The 8685-nt window shown below is 37.8% G+C and overlaps 1 non-coding gene across 1 annotated transcript; it reads right to left on the bottom strand.

Moving 5' to 3' along the window:
- Positions 1–1837: 1837 nt before the first annotated feature.
- On the bottom strand, positions 1838–1944 carry LOC115936554 (U6 spliceosomal RNA). Its single transcript, XR_004071980.1, has one exon. It is a non-coding gene; the product is annotated as a U6 spliceosomal RNA (small nuclear RNA).
- Between the last annotated feature and the right edge of the window lie 6741 nt (positions 1945–8685).

Here is an 8685-nt window from a genome sequence, read left to right as displayed (position 1 = left end):
AAAAAATTTTAGTCTTCTCTCGTTTTTTGCTTGATGACGATAGCTAAAGATTTATCAATTTTGTTAATCTTTTCAGTGCAGCGACTTTTGATTTTGTTGATTTTTCTCTATTGTTTCTCTATTCTCTATTTCATTTATTTCCCTCCTTCTGCTTGCTTTGAATTTAGTTTGCTCTTCTTTTTCTCATTCCTTAAGGTGGAATGTTAGGTTATTGATTTGAGATTTTTTTTCTTCTTTTTTAATATGGGCAATTACAGCTATAAAGTTCCTTCTAGGCACTATTTTCATGGTATCCCTAAGATTTGGCATATTGTGTTTTCATATTCATTCATCTCAAGTATTTTCTAATTTTCTTTGTGATTTCTTTTTTGACCCTGTGATTATTTATGATTGTGTTTAATTTCCCTTTGTAAATTTGTCTCATTTCCTTCCATTATTAATTCCTAATTTCATTCACTGTGGTTGGAGAGCATACTGCACATGATTTCAGTCTTTTGAAATTTATTATTTTTTTTTATTTTTTATTTTTTTAAAGATTTTATTTATTTATTCATGAGAGATAGAGGCAGAGGCAGAGGGAGAAGCAGGCTCCCCGCGGAGCAGGGAGCCCGATGCGGGACTCGATCCCAGGACCCTGGAATCATGACCTGAGCTGAAGGCAGGCGCTTAACCGACTGAGCCACCCAGGCGTCCCAGTCTTTTGAAATTTATTGACACTTGTTTTATGACCTAACGTATGTTCTATCCTGGTAAATGTTTCACACGTACTTGAGAAGAAGTGTACTCTGTAGTTGTTGAATGGAGGGTTCTATAGGTCCTTGTTAGTTGAATTATAGTGTTCAAGCTTTCTATCTGCTTGATGACTTTTTGTCTAGTTCTATCATTATGGAAAGTGAGATATTGAAATCTCCAACTGTTATTGTTGAATTTACCATTTTCCCTTTAATTTTGATACTTTTTGCTTCATGAATTTGGTATGTATATATGTTTATAGTTATATCTTCTTGATGAATTAACTCTATTATTATCAAATGTCCTTCTTAGTCTCTAGTAATAAATTTTGTCCTAAGATCTACTTTGTCTGATATTAGAGTAGTCATTCTATGTCTCTTCTGGTTATTGTTTACCTATTATATCTTTTCCCATACTTTTACTCTCGACTTCTTTGTACCTTTGAATATAAAGTGTGTCTCTTATAGACAGCATATAGTTAGGTTTGGAGTTTTTTGTTTTGCTTTGTTTTGTTTTAATCTATCCTGCAGATTTCTGCCCTTCAATTCAATCCCTTTTCATATAATGAAATTACTGATAAGGTCATGTTTACATTTGCTATTTTTCTATTTGTTTTCTACATGTCTTTTTTTTTTTTGATACTTTCTCTATTACTACTTTTGTTTTAAAAGGATATTTTCTAGTGAACCATTTTAATATCCTTATTATTTCTCTCAGTATATATTTTTGAAGATTTATTTATGTTTTTAGAGGGGGAAGGGACAGAGGGAGAGAATCTTCAAGCAGACCTCCCACTGAGCATGGAGCCCAACTCAGGGCTCGATCTCACCACCCATGAGATCATGACCTGACCCAAAACCAAGAGTCAGCTCTTTAACTGCCACCCAGGCGCCTCTCTTACCAAATTTTTTGAGTCATTTTCTTAGTGGTCGCTATGAGGGTTCAATTAACACCTTTGTTCATAACAATCTAGTTCAGATTAATATCAATTTAATTGTAATAATATGCCAAAAAACACTTTGTTCCTCTATGACTCCTCTCCCCTGATCTGTGCTGTTATTATCATGTATATTACATCTTTATAGATTGCATGCCCATCAACACAGAAAATATAAAGAATGTTTTACGTTTATAAGTTATTCTTGCACAGGGGCCATGCTAATCTTTTTTGTATTGTTCCAATTTTAGTATATATGCTGCCAAATTGAGCACAACATGACCTAATATTGGCATTAAAAACTACTCTGGCTTCAGGGTGAAAAATGAATTAAAGAGGAGGCCAGTCTGGAGGTGAGAAGACTAGATAGAAATGCTGAAATATATCAGGTAAAAGATGATAGTGGTCTGACCTAGAGTTTGGTATTAGACTACTGGAGAAGAGATGTAGACAACACATTTGAAAGATATTAAGAAGATAATATTAACTAGCCTTGGCAACTGGATGTATAGTTGAGCAAAAGGAAAGAGTCAAAATGACAAATTCTCTGTATCATGCAACTGAGAGAATTATGGTACTATTCACAGAGAAAGATAACATTGAAATAGAAACTTTGGGAAAAAATACAATGAGCTCAATTTTAGACTTTTTAAATTTATGATGCTTGTAGGATATTTAAATAAAAATAGGAGATGTTCAGTAAAGATGGGATATCTAGGTTTGAAACTTAAGTGAGCAATATGAGCTGTGAATAAAGATTTGAGAGTGATTAATATGTAGATAGTAATGAAAGTCTTGAGAGTTTATTAGAATATCTGATAAGAATGTATGAAGTCATAATAGAAGAGGACCAAGGATGGAATCTTAAGGAAGAGTAATATTTTGAGTTTGAGGAAATGAAGATGATTCATCACAAGAAAGTGAGAATAACTCTAGAAGTATCAAGAAAACCAGAAGAGTGTGTTGTCATGAAAGGTGAAAGAATAGAATATTTTAAGAATTGAGATGTCACATAAAATAAGGAATGTATTGTTTTCATTGGATTTAGCAATAAGGAAAACCATTAATTACAGCAGTATATTAAAGATAGCTGCGGATTCTTTGCTATTCCTCTCATCAAGAAATAAAATTGATTTCCCTCCTCTTCGATCCCTCCTCTTGAAGCCTTATTGGGCTTGTATTGACCAATAAAATGTGGCAGAAGTCGGATTGTTTCATTTCTGAGACTGGACAGCTTCTACTTTCACAAACTTAGAATATTCCCTCTTAAAACTCAGCTTTCATGCTGTGGAAGCCCACATATGGAGGAGCCATGAGAAGAAGGACTCACTTCCAGCTGAGCTCCCAACCAAGAGCCAATCCCACACTTGAGCAATGTGAATGAGCCTTTGTGGATGTTCTAGTCCAGTCAAGCCTCCAGATGACCACAGCTCCAGCCAATGCCATGCAGAAAAAAATTATCCACTCAAGCCTAGTGAACCCACAGAATCATGAAAGTTACTAAATGGTGACTGCTGTTTTAAATGACCATGTCTGGGGGGCAGCTTGTTACTTAGCAATTGATAACCTATTTTATTACTATTTTGTAACATTTATAAGGGACAATGTCCTGTTGAGGTATTGCAGATATAAATTGCCATGGGTTGAAGAGTGACTTGAAGGATAGGAACTGAAGACAGCTATTTTAGTAGATGATTATGAAAGAGAAAAGCTATTTAGAGTGGTATATATAAGAAAGTCTGATTTTGACAAAGGTATTGTTAGCTTTTAATATGAGAAATTTATTTTTTATTTTTTATTTTATTTTTTTGAAAGAGAGAGAGTGCATGTGCATGCACACACACATATGAGTCGGGTGGGGAGGGGAGAGGGAGAGGGAGAGAGAGAGGATCTCCAGCAGACTCCCTGCTGAGTGCAGAGCCTGATGCAGGGCTTGATCTCACTGCACTGAGATCATGGCCTGAGCCAAAATCAAGAGCCTGACACTTAACCCTACTGAGCCACCCAGGTGCCCCTTTAATGTGAAAAACTTAAATGGTATTTAAGAAGGTGCATCCCTGTGCCACAGCAGCAATATTAATATGCATATAAGACAAAAGAAAATACTTATAACTATGGTTCCCCAGTGACCCTATAAGAAAACATTAAAGATGCAGAAGAGAGATGGGTTAACATTGAAGATACAGAAAACACTGAAGATACAGAAGAGAGATGGGTTAACTGATGGAGAAAGGTTCTTGAGGAGATGAGAGAAAATGTTATCTTTTTCAGACTCCCCCAGAAAGGATCTTATTAGTCTCCTTAGACATGATCCATTATAGAGTCCCTAATATGTGGACTCTCATATCCTGACTCCTTGGCATTCACTGTTTGCATAGCTGCTTTTAGCTCAAGCACTGATTGTTTTCTAATCATTCATTGTTAGTTCTTAGGTTGTATCAGTTAGGATATTATGTTTTGGGCCACAAGTAACAGAACATATATTTCAAAGTGCCTGAAATATAAATCTGAAGTTTGAGGGTTGGTTAATTCAGCAGCTCAACAGCACCATCAAGGTCTCAGGTTCTTTCCATCATTTTGCTCTGTCATCCTCACACTTTTGTCTCATTCTCTTAGGTTGGCTCCTGTAATTGTCTCAAGATGACTGCTGTAGTTTCAGGGGTTATATTCAGAAAGTAATGTCATGGGACAGAAATAGGAGGTTTCTCCTTGCATGTTCCTTTCCCATAAGGCACATAGCAGATTTCTCTTCTAATGATTAGAATCTCATAATATGCCCAATCAATTGCAAGGGTGATTTTAGGTAGGCTATTTATACTTTCTGAGCTTTAGTTTTCACAGCTGTAAAATGGGTAGCATAGTACCTATCTTAAAATTATCGTAAGGAATAAAAGAGGGTATTCTACTAAGTGCATAGCACATTACTTGGCTCACAAAGCCTCTTTTCTTCTATTCCACCCTCCATACTGTGTTTAGAGTTTATTTTCTAAGAAGCAAACTTGAGATTCTCTTCCCATTTAAAAGACCATAATAAACTTGATTTGTCTTCTGGTGGTGCTGGGGTCTACTTTTCCAAAAGCACTCAGAAGAAAGAAAAAATTAATTGCATGTGGATTAGAAAGGAAAATGGCTGGTGGGCAAATAATAGTATCTGCCACACAAGACTACCAATGTACAAGACACTGTTCTGGTTACTTTGACTCGGGGGTGGGGGGGTTGTGGGGGGTGTGGGAATTCCCATGTGCTGGGTAGAAACTGAGATGTCAGAATTTCCTTTTGGGGGTAAAGGGTGGGGATCCAGAGCACAGATGGAGTACAGGTTCTGATATATGTGTTTGGGTGATAAAGTGTGTGAACATGCAGCATGATTTATTCTTATCCCAACTCTATCCCTCATAGCTTGGCCCTGGGCTTGACCACAGCCCTGCATCTGAGCCAGAATAATAAATCATGAAGTTCCTTAGGCTCCAAAGAAGGTGCTAACATGAATACTGAATAGTATTCGTGTTATCATGTTACTAAGTAAAAAAAAAAAAAATGCATTCTTACATGCAGTGTGCTTTCTCTAGAAACAATTAGATTTCCCATCTAGACTCTCCTTTTGCTTATCTCAATAGACACAGTGCCATCTACTGAAAATAAAGCACCAATAGCCACGATACCCCAAGGGATTCCCAGGAGAGCCCCCCTCTCTGTGGGCTCCCTGTCTCACCCACCTCCCAGATGGACTGGAGGGAGTAGGCGGAATCCACAGGCTGTTCTCCTGTCACAAACTGTAATGCATCTGTTCCCTGGTGCTTTCTGTGAGCAGCAAGAGTAAGATGTTCCTGTAGGGACCTAAGGAGCCCGGCCAGAGACTTAAAGTGTCTGTGAAAGCTCTTTTAGGCTACCCTCTTGCCTTCGTTTGACCAGGTACAAAATTAAGCTATCCTATACAGATGAGGCATGCTTTTCTAGTAAAGCATAAGAAGGATTACTGACATGGTTTCCTTTGGGTAATTATGGTAGGTTTCTTTCCATGTAATAGTGTAGCCATGTATTAAAGTCTTTTTATTTTTCAGTGAAATCTGTAGTGGGTAGAATAGATAAGAGATTGAGAACAGAATCCTGGAACATTATCAGGACTGCTCTATCTTTGGGGTTTGGGGATAACCTAGGTTGCTATGAAAATTCAGTTATGCCAAATTCCACATTCTAGTTCATTGTGTTCTCTCCAGATTGCAGTCTCTCTTGGTTTCATAAATGGAGAAATGGAGAAACAAAAGGAAGATTGTTGCTTACATTTAGCCACCCCAGTCAGCAATAAAATAGAAAATGGAAGCTCTTTAAAATGCACAGCCTTCTGTAGGACACGCTCAACTCTTGTCCTCCCTGCCCCTCACTCTCTCATTCTTCCTCCCCAGGAAGCTTGGCTCCATCTGCTTGTAGCCCTTCAACGACCGTCTATAATTTAAAGCACTGGTTTGAATGGATTCTGATTTGGCTTTTGGTAGTCAGAGCTGGCATTCCTTCCATTTGCCCCTCCAAATCTGGCCCCATTTCCTCTACTTCACTCACTGCTCATTCTTTCCGCTTTCTTCTTATTAGATTTTCCAAAGCAAAACTTCCCACAGTTAAGTTTGTAGTCTGGTAATTTATCATGAATATTCTTAAAATTGCCTCATTAAAAGGGGCATTTGAAGCTGAAACTTAAGTGTCTGTTACCATGGTAACCAACAACAACTCTTTAGAACTGCCTGCCTAAGCCAGAGAGGTAAGGGTTGCTGTTGGCAGAAGACTGAAGGTAGGCAACTAAAGACTAGTGGGCAGGAAAGACAGAAAAGGGAGGAAGGAAAAGGCCTGTAAGACCCTGATGTGGAATTCTCAGCCCCAAGTTGGATATCCTTCTATGCAACGAGACAAATCTAGTTGGTACTACGCTCCCAAATTCTTGACATCATACAGTTCAGGAAATTTGGGGCCTGGAAGTCCTTTTCACCAGCAGGTTCCTGAGGGGAGTTTGGATTCAAAGTTTACAACCTGAAACTTACGTAATCACACGTTACCTATTCTTGAGCCAGTCATTTACCTCTCTGTGCCTCAAGTTATCTTTTTTTTTTTTTTTTAAATGTGCAAAACACTCTCTGTCACCAGGTTGTATAAATATCAGCGAGGCAATAAAAGTGAAGCCTTTTTGTAAACAAGGTGGTGAATCTATGCGGACTAACGCATGTTTTGAGTCTACAACTGTTCTCTAAAAGCTCTTCTGGGTTGCCATCAGCCAACCTCTCTCAAAGAAAAGAAAATTTCTCCAATAGTAAGTAGTGTCAAACTAACCTTATCGATTGCTTTTTCCAAGCCAGGATTCTCTAGACTTTCCATTATTCACTGGGCCTGTAAAAGAGTGAACATTGGCTGTTAGGCATGTCTTGAACTGCTATAAAAATGGTTATAAAAGAAGTACATTTGATAAATAATGAAGGTTACAAAGAATACAAATTACATTCTTTCATCTTCTGTTTTCTTTGCCTTTCCAATTGCAATTTTGGGTAAAATGTTAAAGACACAATCAAGAGTGGCAAGCATTGTATTTAGAAAGGGAGAAATGTCAGGTCAGGGAATATGGGAAATGTAGCAAGATTTACATTTAAAAAGTAGTTAAATGCTTGGGAGTCTTTAATATGTATTCCTTTCTTGGTAGAAATATAATGTGTTGAATCAATAGGATTAGACAACTATGACAAAGGGAAAAATACATCTTGATGAGCAACCTATGGAGAGACACAGACATATAAAGAAGAAAATACTGCCCAGTGTTGACATTCTTAGGACCACAAGAGAGAGGGGACGCTTGGGTGGGGTCTTGGTAGGAATTCTTATGGAACATAATAACTAGGAACATATGGAGATGGGGTTGGGTTATGAATATAAATGAATACATTAAATCTGCCAGATCTAGTACTTCTTGGCACTGCCCACTTTTGTCGTTTCTCTTATTAGCACAACTGCCATCAGCATACGTAATTGAAATATTAGTGAATTTTTGATGACTCATTTGTGTCCCAGCACAAAAGATCTGGGATAGGCAAAGCTCATTCTTCAGGTGCTCATAAATTGGCAATCTGCTACTTCAGATGCTCTAATTTCCTCCTTCTTACCAAGTGAGTAGGAAATCAAGCCTTCCCAGAGATGGGTGGGGTGTGAAGGAATTCCCCAAATGTTGAAAATAGTCAGGTGTTCAAATCAGAATGGGTTCACCATCAGAGGCTCCTGGGTGGCTCCATTGGTTGAGCGTCTGACTCTTGATTTCTTTGGCTCCGGTCTTAATCTCAGGTTCATGAGATTGAGCCCCACATTGGACTCCTCACTCAGCAGAAGTCTGCTGAAGATTCTCTCCCTCTCCCTTTGCCCCTCCCCTGCCAGTGTGCATGTGCACGCATGTGCGAGCGTGTATGTGCATGCTCGCTCTCTCTCTCTCTCCAATAAATCAATAAATCTTAAAAAAAAGAATGGGTTCACTATCAGAGATGTCTTGCACATGTTTTGAGAACGAATAGACAAAACAGTTCCACACAAAATCGCTAGCTTTATGGTTGTTAATGAGAAATGTCCAAAAACATACTTTTTACTGTTTATGTTTCAGACCTTATAAATCATGAAATGTAGTTTCAAATTGTAGTGTAAGACCTATAGAGTAACACGGGTATTGCTGTTAGCTGTAAATACAGTTCTTTATTATGGTTACAGCTTGCTCTTCCTAAAATAAAACTCAGCATTTGCTGAATTTAAGTTTAGCTTGGCTTACTTCTCTGCCAAACAGAATATAAGTATACCGGATACAATACTACGTTAGCTTTCTTTTCAACATCAACCCCAAATCTGAATGTTCTTATTGTTCATTATTAAACTTTCATGAAAAAAGAAAAAAGGGAAATTTTAAGGGCAAAATCTTTGGCATCAGATAGACTTAGTCCAGATCTTGACAGTGCCAAGATTGCTAATCCTCACTTTATCTGTAAAAATTGGGTGACAAAAAT

Source organism: Leptonychotes weddellii, chromosome 3 (assembly GCF_054177405.1).
Source record: "Leptonychotes weddellii isolate Sample4059 chromosome 3, ASM5417740v2, whole genome shotgun sequence".
NCBI lineage: Eukaryota > Metazoa > Chordata > Mammalia > Carnivora > Phocidae > Leptonychotes > Leptonychotes weddellii.
Note: the sequence above shows the minus strand (reverse complement) of the source record. Positions and strands in the feature narration are given on the sequence as shown.